The sequence below is a fragment of the Erythrolamprus reginae genome, chromosome 1 (assembly GCF_031021105.1).
Source record: "Erythrolamprus reginae isolate rEryReg1 chromosome 1, rEryReg1.hap1, whole genome shotgun sequence".
Taxonomy (NCBI): Eukaryota; Metazoa; Chordata; class Lepidosauria; order Squamata; family Dipsadidae; genus Erythrolamprus; species Erythrolamprus reginae.
The window spans coordinates 112,015,673-112,032,862 of NC_091950.1; the positions used below are offsets into that span (position 1 = coordinate 112,015,673).

Below are 17,190 nucleotides of genomic sequence, written 5' to 3' on the forward strand. Positions count from 1 at the left end.
TAGTGGGGGGTCAGAGGTCGACCCCGAGGTTTCTCCCTTGTGGGGTGCCTCAGGGGTCGGTCCTCTCCCCCCTGCTATTTAATATCTACATGAAACTGCTGGATGAGATCATCCAAGGGCATGGGGTGAGGTATCATCAATATGCCGATGATACCCAGTTGTACATCTCCACCCCATGTCCAGTCAACGAAGCAGTGGAAGTGATGTTCCGGTGCCTGGAGGCTGTTGGGGCCTGGATGGGTGTCAACAAACTCAAACTCAACCCAGACAAGACGGAGTGGCTGTGGGTTTTACCTCCCAAGGACAATTCTATCTGTCCGTCCATTACCCTGGGGGGGGGAATTATTGACCCCCTCAGAGAGGGTCCGCAACTTGGGCGTCCTCCTCGATCCACAGCTCACATTAGAAAAACATCTTTCAGCTGTGGCGAGGGGGGCGTTTGCCCAGGTTCGCCTGGTGCGCCAGTTGCGGCCCTATTTGGACCGGGAGTCATTGCTCACAGTCACTCATGCCCTCATCACCTCGAGGCTCGACTACTGTAATGCTCTCTACATGGGGCTACCTTTGAAAAGTGTTTGGAAACTTCAGATCATGCAGAATGCAGCTGAGAGAGCAATTATGGGCTTCTCCAAGTATGCCCATATCACTCCAACACTCCGCAGTCTGAATTGGCTGCCGATCAGTTTCTGGTCACAATTCAAAGTGTTGGTTATGACCTATAAAGCCCTTCATGGCACCAGACCAGAATATCTTCGGGACCGCCTCCTGCCGCACAAATCCCAGCGACCGGTTAGGTCCCACAGAGTTGGCCTTCTCCGGGTCCCGTCGATTAAACAATGTCGTCTGGCGGGACCCAGGGGAAGAGCCTTCTCTGTGGGGATGCCGACCCTCTGGAACCAGCTCCCCCCTGAGATTAGGATTGCCCCCACCCTCCCTGCCTTTCGTAAACTACTTAAGACCCACCTTTGCCGTCAGGCATGGGGGAACTAAAACACCTCCCCCTTGCCCATGTTGTTTTGTTGATTGATTGACTGTGTGCCTGTTTTTTATATATACTGTTTTTATGAGATTATTAATTTAAATTGTAACTAGATGGGTGGGCATTGGATTTGGTATTATGTACTGTACTGTTTTTTTTATTATTGTTGTGAGCCGCCCCGAGTTTGCGGAGAGGGGCGGCATATAAATCCAATAAACCTAACCTAACCTATTACTCACAAAGCTGCACGACTTTCTCCATTTCCTTCATCCTCCTAATAAAGTGTTTTGAAGATCCAAATATTTCTTCCTCAGAATGATGCCATTGGCCTATTTCCTTATTATATACTATAGCAGACAATTAAGGTCTAATTTTTTGGCTAAATGTACATGATACTTTTAACTATTGGCAGGACACCATTTGCTTGGTAGGAGTCACAGATTACCATTTTAGAAGACTAGGCTGCAGTAGGTGGGGAAAACATTCAAATAGATTAATTCTATTTTGTATGTGTGTGGTCCTTGAATTTTCCATTTTCCAAATCTGGGATACAAGTTTGGATGAATGTTATTTTACAAACTTTGGGAAACCCATCTTTATTATCTATGTTCCAACTTTAAACTGTTGGAAATTTGCAAGTAATTCTCCCACTAAATTTGAAGAGTTTTAAAAAAGGCGGAGGAAGATGAAGAATGCAGGGTCCCTAATTGCCAATTTTCTATTAAACCATTGTTTGCTTAATAATTCCATTATGTCATGGTGTACACCTTGATTTACATACTTCATTGTCTAGATTTATTAGATATTTATTAAATGTAACTTACGAGGTAGGTCATTCCAATTGCTAGTGTAAATCTAAACTGTAAAATATAATAAAACTAATTGATTAATATGTGGTTTAAGTATTACAAGGAGGTGAAATACTCTCAGAGAGAGACAACACAGAACAATATCATATGGAATAAAATTTCCCTTATTACAAGCCCAATCATATTTGTGAAGAAAAATTAACTTTGACATTAGATAGAAGTTATAGTCTGCTTATGGTAGGAATAGTAAAAGAAAATGAATAGTGAAATGGAACTAATGAAAATGAATAAAAATGATATAACACCCTCCCCAACAGATATAACAACATAGGAAGTGTGATTTGGCACAATTTTAGAAAGCAATAACTAGAAATAAACAGTCAAGTGTAATATGTGTGGTTGGCAGTGAAATTTAAAGAATCTACTTTCAAGCAAACAAGAACTATAGCTGCAATTTCACACCCCCGCACAATGCTGTCAACTTCATATCAGTATTTGGTAGTAAATCTCAGTCCTTCAAACACTTAACCCTGTAGTCAGGAATGGGCTTATTCAGCAGAAGACTGGCAGGCATCACTTGAGTGAATTAGACTCAAATTTGCAGACAACAGTGAAACTATGTACAGAGAAATGATTTGCCCTCTGAGATCAAAGGCATCAAAGCCTTTATAGTAGTTTATATTTCTAAGTATAAAAACTACTATAAAGGGAAAGCAATTGACAGTGACATGGGTGACATATAAATTTAATAAGTAAATATACAATTTAATCAATAAAAGTGTCATTGTGGCAGTCATGGCATCACAGTAGAAGTCCTTCTCCTTTTGTATATTAATCACTGTCGCACAGAAGTACAAAGTAGCAGGACTTAGATCAAATTGTCATAACCACCACCTTGATTTTTACACACACACACACTCACACACACACTGGGTTTTATCCCCTTGTCTTTTAAAGTTATAGATAGGATGCCACGGGTTTGACACCCATGCTGTAGAGCAGCAGTGGGTTTCTTCCAATTTGGACAGGTTCTTAGAACTGGTAGTGCCAGTGGGAGGCTGCACCCACCTGCCTGGATGCTTCTGTGCAGGAACTGGTGGCAAAATTATTTATAACTCACCACCGCTGTAGAGGATGTAAATGCCAGCTAGCCGCATTCTTATGAGTAAAGATACTCTACTCATGCTTCACCCATGAATTTTCTACTCAGTCTTGTTGATGTGGCAAGCCAGCTGTGTTTTACTGCTCTTAATCAGAGGAAACCTAACAAGTGAGATTAAATACAACTTTGAATGATTTGACATTGAAATCTAAAATCTTTAATTCCACAAGCATTCAAATATTAATTCTAATTTAGAATAGAATAGAATAGAATTTTTATTGGCCAAGTGTGATTGGACACACAAGGAATTTGTCTTGGTGCATATGCTCTCAGCGTACATAAAATATGCATTTGTCAAGAATCATGTGGTACAACACTTAATGATTGTCATAGGGGTCAAATAAGCAATGAAGAAGCAATATTAATAAAAATCTTAGGATATAAGCAACAAGTTTCAGTCATACAGTCAACATGGGAGGAAATGGGTGAAAGGAATGATGAGAAAAACTAATAGAATAGAAATGCAGATTTAGTAGGAAGTCTGACAGTGTTGAGGGAATTATTTGTTTAGTAGAGTGATGGCATTCGGAAAAAAAACTGTTCTTGTGTTTAGTTGTCTTGGTGTGCAGTGCTCTGTAGCGACGTTTTGAGGGTAGGAGTTGAAACAATTTGTGTCCAGGATGTGAGGGGTTAGCAAAAGGAAAGAAGGAAATTATACAAAAAGGAGGCCATTTGGTGGCATTAATCATCAAAACTTGAGATAAATTATCAATAGTTATTAAAACTGATAACTTCACAGAAGTTACCAATAGTTGTTAAAATTCTTCAGGAAATCGCTAAACCTCTAAGAAGCAATCCACAATATAATAACATAAAAATAATGACTCCTGTTCTATTCTATATCCCAGCAGACTAAAGAAAGCATTTTCAAAAACTTAGGCTCAGAGAAAAGGCTTTTGATGAGCTCAGCCCTTGAAGCTGTGCAGTGCTGAGAAGGGATGATTCAGGTGATGTACTCCAAGGTCACCATTGAATTTCCTTAGAAAAGTATATTGTTACAAAACAGAATTAAAATCAACAATAACCCCAACAACATAGGGATGGGGACTGATTTTCTCTAAAGAAGATTGTAACACTTATAGGAGAAAGCGTTACTATAACCCTGGCCAAGATACATCACTCCAGACATTTTCTGGGATTTGCTTCACAAATGGCAGGTCTCTAATCCAGTTTTTCAACTCAGAAATTTCCAAAATGGCAGGGAGGGGGGAGGATATAGAATTACTAAACCAAGGAAATGAAGCCTATTTGATTTGTACAAATTATCTGATGTCATTAAAATAGTTCACTGAATTGTGACCAATAGATTTTCATCTAGGGCAATGGTTCTCAACCTGGCGGTTGGGACCCCTTTGGGGGTCGAACGGCCATTTCACAGGGGTCGCCCAAGACCATGGGCAAAAGACAAATTTCACATGGTGTTAAGAACTAAAGCTTATATTCTGGCACCTTGGAACATATTCTTACAATCGGACCAATCAGGCATTTACAATGAGGGTGTCCCTCTGACCTTCCTGCCAATGAGCTTAAAACTCTGTTGGGAGAATTGGCACTAGAAGTATGGTTGGGGGGTCACCACAACATGAGGAACTGTATTAAGGGGTCGCGGCATTAGAAAGGTTGAGAACCACTGATCTAGGGTTTTTGACGAACGAAGATCATTGCAGATCATTGCAGATTTATATATATTTCCTACATCATTAAGGGCCAATTTTATAAGGGTTTTACCTACTCCTGTTTTTGATCCTTCATATTATTCACTGCCAAACAATGTCATTGAGAATCTAATTTTGACTAGAGCCACCTGATAGTTCAGTCTTTGTATGAAATATGGCTTTGCAATAATTAGGTGGCCTTGTGTTATTTACCATAGGCTTTCATTAAAATAGAACCCAGTTTTCGTGCAATGCATAAACTATTACAAAAAGAAGAAAATATAAAGCCTGAGAGGTGTGAATGACTCTCATATGGGTTTTTGTGATAGCAAAGTATTCATTTTACACATATGTGCTAAATGTTTTTATTCATTCAAGCCTTGTTCAGAAATGCATTAAACATAATCAGAATCTAATGGGTTTCAACCTTGAAGACATAAGATAACTTCATTTCAAATCAAACTCAAGAACAGGGACAAAAATGGATGGGCTAAACTTAAATATTGGACTGAAGACCCCGGATTATTTTATGAGATACTGATAATAAGGATATGCAAAAATGTATTTGGTAACATAGATGGGGTTATAGGGACGGACTAATACAAATGTTGGCAGTATGGATTAGACATAATCAAGAGTGGGTTCTAACTTATCTCACTGCTGGTTTGCTTCCTCATGTGCCATGTGGGCACGTATGCAGTGCTGAAAACTCAGCTTCTGCGCATGCACAGAAGCAAAAAACAGCTCCTGCGCATGTGCAGAAATGAAAACAAGATGGCAGCACCTATGGCGCTGCAGAAAGAGCCAGTTCAGAGGAATGTCCAGCCGGCCATTGCTCCTCGTTTGGCAAGCGGGGGAAAATTCCTGCTACCAGTCCTAAAGAACCTGTCTGAACCAGGAGGAACCCACCTCTGGACATAATGAATTGTATCATCATCAAAGTAAACATGACAATTTAAATTGGCCAATACAGAAATTTGCCTGTTTTTGTGATCAGGTGAGAAAAATGTCAATAGGACAAAACTATACTGGAATATATGTTTTCAGCCATGGACTAACCAGAATGCTAAATTGCGCTCACTGTCGCAACTCGTAAAGGCTTGCAGGGCCAGCATGATTTTGTTTCTGCACCTGTGGAGGTAGCAAAATTGCACACGGAGCCGCAGGTGCACCCATGTTTCAGCATGCGTGGAAGCAAAAAAACCTCACCGAAACATGGGCGCACCTGTGGCTCCATGCATGATTTTGCTACCTCCACAGATGCAGAAGAAAAATCATGCTAGCCCCGCAAGTATTTATGAGCCATGGTGGCGAGTGCAATTTAGCATTCCAGCTAGTATCCCACCACTGCACTGCAATGCACCACACTGCACCGCACCGCACAGTACAGCACAGCAGTCTAAAATGGTCAAAAACAGACCAGAATAGTAAATGTAAAATTGTTGGAACGTGAAGCAACACCAGGAAGTTTAATTCTTCCCAGTTGCAATCTGCGATTGAATCTGTTACCAATTCTCAGAATAATAGTTCAATTGGAACCTTACGGCATGAAACCTCAGGCTTACATCAGACTTTGCCATTTGATTTTTTAAAAATTTAAATTGGTTCCTTAATCATTTTATTTTAAATAATGTTTGTGTTCAGAAGTGGTTCCTCCTGGTATGCACCGGTTCTATAGAACCGGTAGTAAACCAGTGGTGACATCATGGAGCTAGTTCTCTCCGTGCTGGTCTGTGGATGCTACCATCTTTTGGAGTTGCTGGTTTTTGCTTCCACGCATGCCCACACAGTACGCAATGCAGCCACGCGGTGTGGAAGGAAGCAAACCACCGGTGAGGTAAGTTAGAACCCATCCCTAATGTGTATGTGAGTGTTTGTTCATAAACATGCTAAACTTATAATTTTTATGTGTTTATGTATGTTCATTGATTGTACATTTGTGTATATACTAATATATTTAATTACATACATTATTATTATTATTATTATTATTATTATTTATTTTATTTATTTATTTATTAGATTTGTATGCCGCCCCTCTCTGTAGACTCGGGGCGGCTAACAACAATAATAAAAAACAGCATATAACAAATCTAATATTTAAAATAACTAAAAATCCTTATTAAAAACCAAACATACATACAAACATACCATGCATAAATTGTATAGGCCTAGGGAGAAGGAATATCTCAATTCCCCCATGCCTGATGACAGAGGTGGGTTTTAAGGAGCTTATGAAAGGCGAGGAGGGTGGGAGCTGGTTTCAGAGGGCCAGGGCCGCCACAGAGAAGGCTCTTCCCCTGGGTCCCACCAAACAACATTGTTTAGTTGATGGGACACGGAGAAGGCCCACTCTCTGGGACCTAACTGTTCGCTAAGATTCATGTGGCAGAAGGCGGTCCTGGAGATATTTTGGTCCGATGCCATGAAGGGCTTTATAGGTCATATTATTGTTGTTGTTGTTGTTTGTTGTTGTTGTTGTTATTATTATTATTATTATTATTATTATTATTATTTAGATTTGTATGCCGCCCCTCTCCAAAGACTTACCGTATATACTCGAGTATAAGCCGAGTTTTTCAGCCCAAAAAATGGGCTGAAAAACACAACCTCGGCTTATACTCGGGTCATTGACAAAGTCACCAAACGAGGGCGCCATTGCTTGAGCCAGAGCGAGGAGGCACCAGCTTTTGTCCCCTCTCGCACTCCGTAGTTCCTCTCCCTGGCTCAAGCAAAGGAGGCAGCCATTTGCTCCAACCGAGAGGGGAAAAAAGCAATGGGAAGCCGGTGAGGTCGTGTGTGTGTGTGTGTGTGTGTGTGTGCATGCCCCCTCTCCCCCCCACCGTGAAAAAAGCCAGCTACCTCTTGCTGAAACCCAGGGGCTTTTTTTTTTACTCCCTGTGTGTATTTGTCAACAGGTTTACAGTAACTATTCCTTGCTCTCTCTGCATTGCCCTTAGTTGGATTAAAAAGGCCCCTGCTGTCAGATTCTCCTCCGCCTCCTTTGAAAGGATTTAAACTGTTTAAAAAATGGTATTTTGTGGTAGTTGCTGTCCTTGCTTGGATAGGATCTAATAATGTGTTATGAGGCAGAGCTAGACAGGAATTCTTTTTCTATCTGTCTATCTTTCTATCTATCTATTTTTCTATCTATCTATTTTTCTATCTATCTATTTTTTTTTCTATCTATCTATCTATCTATCTATCTATCTATCTATTTTTCTATCTGTCTGTCTGTCTGTCTATCTATCTTTCTATCTATATCTATCTGTCTGTCTGTCTGTCTGTCTGTCTGTCTGTCTATCTATCTATCTATCTATCTATATCTATTTCTATCTATCTATCTATTTTTCTATCTTTCTATTTTTCTATCTATCTATCTATCTATCTATCTATCTATCTGTATCTATTTCTATCTATCTATCTATCTATCTATCTATCTATCTATCTATCTATCTATCTATCTATCTATCTATCTATTTTTATAGCTGTCTGTCTGTCTGTCTGTCTATCTTTCTATATCTATCTATCTATCTATCTATCTATCTTTCTATCTTTCTATCTATCTATCTATCTATCTATCTATCTATCTATCTATCTATCTATCTATCTATTTGGTTTTCTATGCTGATAACCTCACAGCAGCTAATGCTGAAGCTCTTCTTTGGATACACTTATTTATTTGTTTGTTTGTTTGTTTATTTATTTAATTGGATTTGTATGCCATCCCTCTCCAAGGACTCAGGGTGGCTCACAGCATATATAAAAACAGAACAATAATGTAAATCCAATTAATGATGAGAAGGAATCCAGTTTTTAATTTATTGTTAATATTGTTAATTTGTTTACCCTCTTTTAAATTTACAGAGCTAGTTTACTGGTTTTCTTTAAAATAAATATTCTAAAACATGTCTCAATTAATGTAATTTTATTGTTTTCCATTTTTATAAGTTACCAGTAGCCACTGCATTTTCTAACCTCGGCTTATACTCGGGTCAATACGTTTTCCCAGTTTTTGTGGCAAAAATTGGTGCCTCGGCTTATACTCGGGTCGGCTTATACTCGAGTATATACGGGTAGTTCTAATTTTTAAGTTGTTCCACCCCTCTTTGGAACTTCATATGTTTAGATTATTATTTTTTAAATAAATAAAGTTTTACTTAGCTCACTGTAGGAGTTTTGCCACAATGCATATAATAAAAAAATAACTGTATTTCCACCCACCCATCTATACACCTACACACACTCTTAATTCCTATAATTCTTTTTTTAGGTAGGCTTCTAATTTTTCCCCCCAAGGTTATTTTGGACTAGTTGTTGTGCTTTTCATTTGGGGAGTAAGGAAAGTCAATTAAAGCATTCATCATGTCTCTACTGCTGTATGAATCAATGATCCATTTTAAATAGGTGAAAATGTAGTATACCATGACAGTTTCTTTAAAGAGTTATGGAAATGTAAAGTGTAATCTATTATAACTATGGAGTAAAGACACTCTCGTTATTCTTTACAGAATGTAAAATAAATTACTATATTGGTTTAAATGTAGTATGCATGAACTACATAATACCTGTCCACAACTGATTCACAATTGTAGATTATATTCAGTGAACCAAGTAGGCCTTATTTTTTTTTACCATCTGTTCACTTACTTTCTATGAAAGTAGAGTTCTATTTCCTTTGACATATCACTCCCAAAAAAATGAATGTAAATGTCCAGTATGGGGTAGGTTCTAACTTTCCTCATCACCAGTTTGCTTCCTCCCGCGCTGAGTGGGCGCACGCACATTGTGTGCCATGTGGCCGCATTGCATAAGTGTGCACACACAAAGTCCATGCATGTACACACAGCAATGCCAAAACACAAGCTTCCGTGTATACGCAGAAGCCAAAAACCAGATGGTGGCATCTATGATAGTGGCATTAGAGTTCGTTCAGGGGTGTGGCCAACTGGCAATTGCTCCCAAGTTTGGAGCAACCCATCTCTGATTCAGTAGTCTAATAAATTCAGCAAAGTTTACTTTCAATTTAAGTTAATGAGGATTCAAGCATAAGAGTAATAATTAGAGGATTCTTGCAGTTGGAAAGGTATTTATTTCTTACCGATGCTGGCAGTGATGATGATGATTGATGATGGTTGATGATGATGTAAAGCCAAATACTGGACTCAAAATATAAAAATACAGTTGACAATAAAAAGAAGTCCAATATAAATTAAAACAATAAGCTCGTGTGGCTGCATCCTGGACAATTGGGAGTCTCTGAACACTCTTTAAAGGTAGCCCCATGTAGAGCATGTTGCAATAGTCAAGATGGGAGGTGATGAAGGCCTGAGTGACTGTGTGTAAAGCCTCCTGATCCAGAAAGGGCTGCAACTGGTATACTAGGCAAATCTGGGCAAAGGCCCCCCTGGCCAGAGCCGAGAGGTGGTGATCAAGGTTCAGCTGTGAATTCAGGAGGACACCCAAGGGGTGAGGGGATCGGAGTTCCCCACCACCAAGAACAATGGATGGACATTAGACTAGTCATTAGGAGGAAATGCTCACAGCCACTCGGTCTTGTCTGGGTTGAGCTTGAGCCTGTTGGCTGCCATCCAGACCCTTACAGCTTCCAGCCATTGGCACATCACCTCTCCCACTTCACTGAATTGACATGGGGTGGGGATTTATAGCTGGGTGTCATCAGCATAGTGATTATACCTCACCCCTTGTCGTTAGATGATCTCACTAAGCGGCTTCATATAAATGTTAAATAGCAGGGGGGAGAGGACAGACCCTTATGGCACCCCACCCCACAAAGTCGGGGTCAAGGGATGGATCTCTGCCCCTCCACTAACACCTACTGTGAATGATCGGAGAGAGAGGAGAACCATCGTAAAACGGTGCCTCCCATTCTTACATCCTCCAGCTGTCGCAGAAGGATACCATGGTCAATGGTTGTCAAGCTTCCAAGTAGCATCCAACTTAAATCAGAGTCCAAGTAAAAGTATTCCTCAAAGTTCCAATTTATTGCTGGAGCCATACTGGCACCTACACTGGGAAATCCATATCAGAGCTTTCCACCCAGTTAAAGTTCACAGGCCTTGCCCCCCACCCATAAACTTGTCATGTTGCCCACTCAGGTTGCGCCAGTGTGGCAACTCCTCTTTCCGCTTCCACCCAGATGGTAGACATAGGATGGCCTTGAACTTCTCAAAAGAATTATTTGTGGCTGCATCTGCTCTGACATGAAAATCACTCCTTCCAAGTTCCCAGAAAATCAAGATTTTACAGACAGTGTGCCAAGCCATTGATTTATCACCAGCTTCTGCACTAGCTTGACAGGAGTAACAATATGGAAACAATAGCTATGTGAAGCTAGTTTCCTTAGGAGACTATTCTGCAATTGAGTTGGCACCTCCAAGAAGCTTGCTTAGCAATTTTAATTTAAAAAATAATAATTTGAAAATAATCTTATCGATGGTCATTTTTGAAAAATAATAAATTTCATTACAGAATTTAAAAATTGTTGGGGCTATGTAAAATCATCTATCAATTTTGGTTAATGAAATTGGTATTCAGTTTTAAACCAGCAAAAAAGTCAAAGTCATTTTTTGCACAACAAAAAGACTAGAACTGGAACAGTCACCTGGTTTCTAGCTTGATGAATTAATCACTTCATCAGTCTGGCTCTCACATATATATTTTGAAATGGGTTTATTTAACTAAAATTAAAAATGAAATAAAACAAAGCTCATTCTTTTGATTTCCTATTTGATGTAAAAAGAATGCCACTGCACCATGTGGGATTGGTTTCCTTGCAAATATTAAAGGAGTGAATGAATAAAAATAGTTTGGATCCTTGTATAAGTGGTACAATGTAATGGCAGTGTCTCTTGTTGATTAATACTTGGTTGTAAGGGCTTGTGCCATTGTTAAAAAGAACACAGTATGGTACCATATTATGCTCTGGAACTGCTGATGCTTGATTGTGGCGGGATGTCATTGTATGCTTAGATCGGCACAGATAGTTGTATGTAGATTTAACTATAAATCATAATTGAAATATATTTTAGCAAAAGTCATAAGTGGTATATTTGTTTATTTGTTCAGTAAAAGTTGGAAAGGCTATGTTAGGGGACAGAAATGTTGGCAATTTCATAAAGATATATGATATTTAAATTTTTCTCTTCTTAACTTTGAGTTCCACTAAATTTATTTCTAACTGAAGCATGCAAAAAAACATTTCTGATTGAGTTTTGCATTATGTATACAGTGATCCCCCACTCGTTGCGAGGGTTCCGTTCCAGGACCCCCCGCAACGAGCGGGTTTTCGCGAAGTAGCGCTGCGGAAGTAAAAACACCATCTGCGCATGTGCAGATGGTGTTTTTACTCCCACAGCGCTAGCGAGGAACCGAAGATTGGGGGCGGCGCGGCTGTTTGCCGCCGGCATGGGGGGCTTCCTAGCAGCCCCCCAAACCCGGGTTGGGGGTCCGGGGGGTGCTGGCAAGCCCCCCATGCCGGCGGCGACATTTTAAAATAGCCGCCCCGCCCCCAATCTTCGGCTCCTCCGCGCTGGCTCTCGGCGCTTTCGAGCTGAGTCCGGGAGCGAATTCTCTTCCGGACTCAGCTCAAAAGCGCCGATAGCCAGCGCCAGCGAACGGCTTGTCCACGCTGGCTATCGGCGCTTTCGAGCTGAGTCCGGGAGCGAATTCGCTCCAGGACTCAGCTCAAAAGCGCCGATAGCCAGCGCTAGCGAATGGCTTGTCCACGCTGGCTCTCGGCGCTTTCGAGCTGAGTCCTGGAGCGAATTCGCTTCAGGACTCAGCTCGAAAGCGGCGAGAATGAACCGCGTGGGCGGGCGAAGGGCGGGCGGCAGCGAGGAGTTTGCGTGGGCGGTGGGGAAACTCCTTGCTGATGCCCGCTGCTCGCCCTCCCGCCAGCAAGAGGGGGAAGACCCAGGGAAGCCGCCCAGCAGCTGATCTGCCGGGCCCCATCTACGCATGCGTGCCCATAGAAAAAAGGGCACGCATGCGTAGATGGTGTTTTGACTTCCGGGTTCAAAAATCGCAAATTACCCTGTTCGCAATGGTTGGGGACGCAATAACCGGGGGATCACTGTACTTCTAATTGTGATATTTGTGTCCTTGCTTCATTTAAAATTGGTTTACGAGGTTTCTTTTCCCTTTCTACCTGAAATATATGATTGTATATTTTCAATTTTATTACTTGCGTTTGAATGTGTACATTCCTCAGTATAAAACTCTAATCTAGTTTAATAAATTCAGTGGAAACAATAGATAAAAACCTCATTGTACTGAAATGAGAAAGTTATAAGTTGTCTGAAATTAATGAAAATAAGATTGCTTTGGTTTGAACGTTTCCTCCAGTGGGTATAACAATTACAAGGGTAGGTTTCAAAACAGAAATTATCTTGCTAAAAGAACAATTTTTCTGCCATAGATATCTCCATAAATTAGTATTAATCCAATTCTTGCATGAGTCCCAAATATATTTTTTCTTAGCTAAATCTCACTTGAAAAGTGATTCTTCATAATTCATATTTCCTGTGAAACAGCTAATAACAGTGATTTCATAAGATGTTTAGCATATAAATATTAATAACTTTTTAATTATTGGAAGGGCCGCATCGCAGTGGTTAAAGTGCAGCACTGCAGGCTACATCAGCTGTAGCTAGCTGTAACTTAGCAGTTCAAATCTCACCACTGGCTCAAGGTTGACTCAGCCTTCCATCCAGTGGCAGGCTAGTATTCTGGCAGTTGGCTCACCCCTCCACTGCACCATGAGCTCCTGTCGCGCCATGAGCCCCCGCCCCCCGGCACTACCACAAGCAGCCTGCCCACTCTGCCTTGAGCAGTTGCTCCATCGGCTCGCCCCTCTACCATGCCATGAGCCCCCACCGCACTGCACTGTGAGTCCCCACCACTGCCATGAGCGACCTGCCCACGTTGCCACAAGCGGCTGCTCAGTCAGTTCGCCCCTCCACTATGCCGTGAGCCCATGCCATGCTATGAGCCCCTGCTGCCTCTCTGCTGCCACCACAAGCGGCCTGCCTACTCTGCCATGAGCGGCTGCTCGGTTGGCTTGTCCCTCCACCATGCCATGAGCCTCTACCATGCCGCCCACACCACGCCACCTCCTGGCACCACTGCAAGTGGCACCTCTGTCTGCTCTCCCCTCCACCGCGCCGTGGCCCTTACCTTGCTCTCGATGTCCTGCAGGTCAATGGGCTATGGCGTGGGGAGCAGGCAGGGCAACCCTGAGTTTCAGCTGCGTGGCCTGCTCTCCATGTTGAGGGATGCCTGCGGCGCAGGAGAGCAAAGGGCAGGCCATGCAGCTAGAGCTTGGGCAGGCCGCTGTTGCTGCTGGCCCTAGCTGCCACTCTAGGCGCTGCATCAAGATTCGGCTGCTGCGCATATGCATGTGTCAAAATCTCATATGTATGACCTTGCGGCAGCGAGATTTGGACAAAAAATGCTGATTTCTTCTGCACATGTGTGGAAGCAAAAGACCTGATATTTTTTTACCGGAATCACGTTGGTGGTGCGTGCATGCCCAGCGGCAATGGAGCGAGGTTATGCACTCCATTTCTACTATCAGAATGATGTTCCTGCTGTTCCGGTTTATAGCCCATCCCTGCTTCCATCCTTCTGAGGTGGGTAAAATGAGTACCCAGATTGTTGTGGACAATATGCTGATTCTGTAAACCACTTAGACAGGGCTGTAAAAGCACTATAAAGTAGTATATAAGTCTAAATGCTATTGTTCTATATTAATAACATTTAGCAATAGCACTTTGATTTATATATCACCCCATAGTGCTTTACAGAACTACATATAAAGGGTACCTGTACAAAATAGAATTAGAGATAATATTGCTTGAAAATAAAGTGAGACAGTGAAATGACGGAATGCAAATCACAGACATGAGTGAAAAAGCCTAATGCAAATAATATTTGAGGAACAGCCAATTAATTGTTCAATACTATTAGCTGAACATTGGGATAATTTCCAACTGTAAATGATGTTCTATATTAGATACATATAGAATAAGAATGCTGCCAAATATGTAACATTCTTTTAAAAATAATCCAAACAACCATCAACAACTAATTCTTCTACCCTCCTATATATACTTTCCTATATATATTTAAGGAAGCAGTTATTAATATATTCATATATTGAAGATATTTCACATATTCCAACAATAATTAAAAAATATAGGGTCCATGATAGAAAATTGCAGAATTTTATAGGCCCTTGGAGCACTTCAATTTTTATGAGATTGATGAAAGCAATCAGAAATATCCTACATTTTCCCAACTTCCACTTTATAAAACAAATACAAAATGCATCGTTCCCAACACACAATATTTTGCCAACTAAATGAGACATTTGCCTGATGAATGTCATAGAGCAACAGAATCCCACAGTGCTGTTTGCTATAAAGGATACATTGACATTGGCCTCTCTCTTGTAGGTTAGTAGCAAAGTGATGCTGTGAAGATCATTAAACAGTTCATCCAAAAAGTGTTAGAATTAACACCATGACTCCTCTACCGAGTTAGATTAACCCTGAATCATTGTAATCTGCAGAGTTTATAGAAAAGGTTCCACCACTTAAATCTTCTTCTTCATTCCATAATTACATGTCTGCATTTAGCTCATTCGTTTCTCATAGCTTGGATTCCTTTTTCGGTTGAAAAATAGGAGAGCAGGACAAAACTGGGCACCACACATATGCTGTAATTCATATGGATCGAGACTTGTCCAATAGTTGAATGGGAATAAGCCTTCTATGCCTTTCACTGTGCTGATTTGGAAAGAACCAACATATCATTTCAGTAATTGTTATTTTTGTATGGTGCCTCCAATTGAGAAAGGTCTTAATAAGAAAAAAGAAGTTACTTGTGTGGTATCCAAACATTCCATCAGCAATACACCCAGAACCTCATGGAGAAGGTCTACCAATTCCAAAAGCGCCTGAATTTTGTAGTTGAGTCCAGTGAGGAAGAACCTTAGAAAGCTTGTAGTAATGAACAAACAAGCTTACATGATGCAGATTATCTGCCATCCACATCCGCTGAACTGCATCTCATATCACAAGTGGAATTGAATGACTTAATAAGAGATCTGGATCTTCCGAAGAACAAGGCAGAGGTTTTAGGTTCAAGACTAAAGCAGTGGAATCTCCTGGTAAGTGATGTTTGTACATCTCTATACCATGACTATCAAAAAGATCTTCCATTCTTTGACCAGGAAGGTGACATCAAATTTTCTTCAAAACAATAAAGCAGCAAAGTACAAGGAATTAGTTGAAAAACACATCCAGGCCTACAAAAATCTTGTAACATGTCCTTCAAAATTCATTTTCTACACTGTCATCTGAATTTCTTTCCATCAAATTGTGGAGCAGTGAATAATGAGCATGGGGAGCACTTCCATCAAGATGTTTCAGCTATGGAAAAAAGATATCAAGGTAAATGGAGCCCATCAATGCTTGTAAACTACTGTTGGAAAATTATAAGAGACAATCCTTTCCTTGAATACAAAAGAAAAGTCAAAAGAAGGAAAAAGGACACAAACGGAAGACAAGTTATATGAAGACAAGAAAATGGCAGAATTTAAATAAGAAGTTTAAACTTTAGAATATTTTAAACTTGTTTACAAATTTAGTTTTTCTTGATAAACATACACAGTATATACTCGAGTATAAGTCGACCCGATTATAAGCTGAGGCACCTAGTTTTGCCACAAAAAGTGGGAAAACTTGTTGACTCGAATATAAGTCCGGGGTGGAAAATACAGTGGCTACTGGTAACTTATAAAAATGGAATATTCTTCTATTGTAGCTTCTTAAAATTGTTTTTGTAGGAGAATTAAAAAAAAACATATAAAGAACGGTTGCAGGAACTGGGTATATCTAGTTTAATGGAAAAAAAAGACCAGGGGAGACATGATAGCATTCCTCCAATATTTCAGAGTTTGCCACAAAGAAGAAAGAGTCAACCTATTCTCCAAAGCACCTGAGGGCAGAACAAGAAGCAATGGGTGGAAACTAAACCAGGAGAGAAGCAACTTAGAACTAAGGAGAAAATTCCTGACAGTTGGAACAATGAATCTGTGGAACAGCCTGCCACCAAAAGTTGTGAATGCTCCAACACTGGAAGTTTTTAAGAAGATGTTGGATACCCATTTGTCTGAAGTAGTGTAGGGTTTCCTGCCTAGGCAAGGGGTTAGACTAGAAGACCTCCAAGGTCCCTTCCAACCCTGTTGTTATTATTATATTATGTAACTTTTTTTTTCCAAAATGATTTTTATTTTTGCATCTTTCTTCCTCCCCTTCCAAAATCTTTCTTTTTTTAAAATTCCAAAAACCTCTTAAATATCTTTAGGAATGTTATCTTAATCTTAAAACCTGTTATCTTAATCTTCATTACAATATTATTATATTTTTCTTAATAATTGGGATTTCATATATTCTTTCAAAACAATTGGTTAAATCAAACTTCCATATGATAAATATTCAGATTTTCCATTTGAAACATACTTCATAAGTTAAAATCATTATTACTATCTCAATAGAT

General features: G+C 40.3%; 1 protein-coding gene across 1 annotated transcript in view; it reads left to right on the forward strand.

The window, feature by feature from the left end:
* Nucleotides 1-17,190, forward strand: part of LUZP2 (leucine zipper protein 2) — a 477,893-nt gene that overhangs the window by 159,807 nt on the left and 300,896 nt on the right. The gene's annotated exons all lie outside the window — the stretch shown is intronic.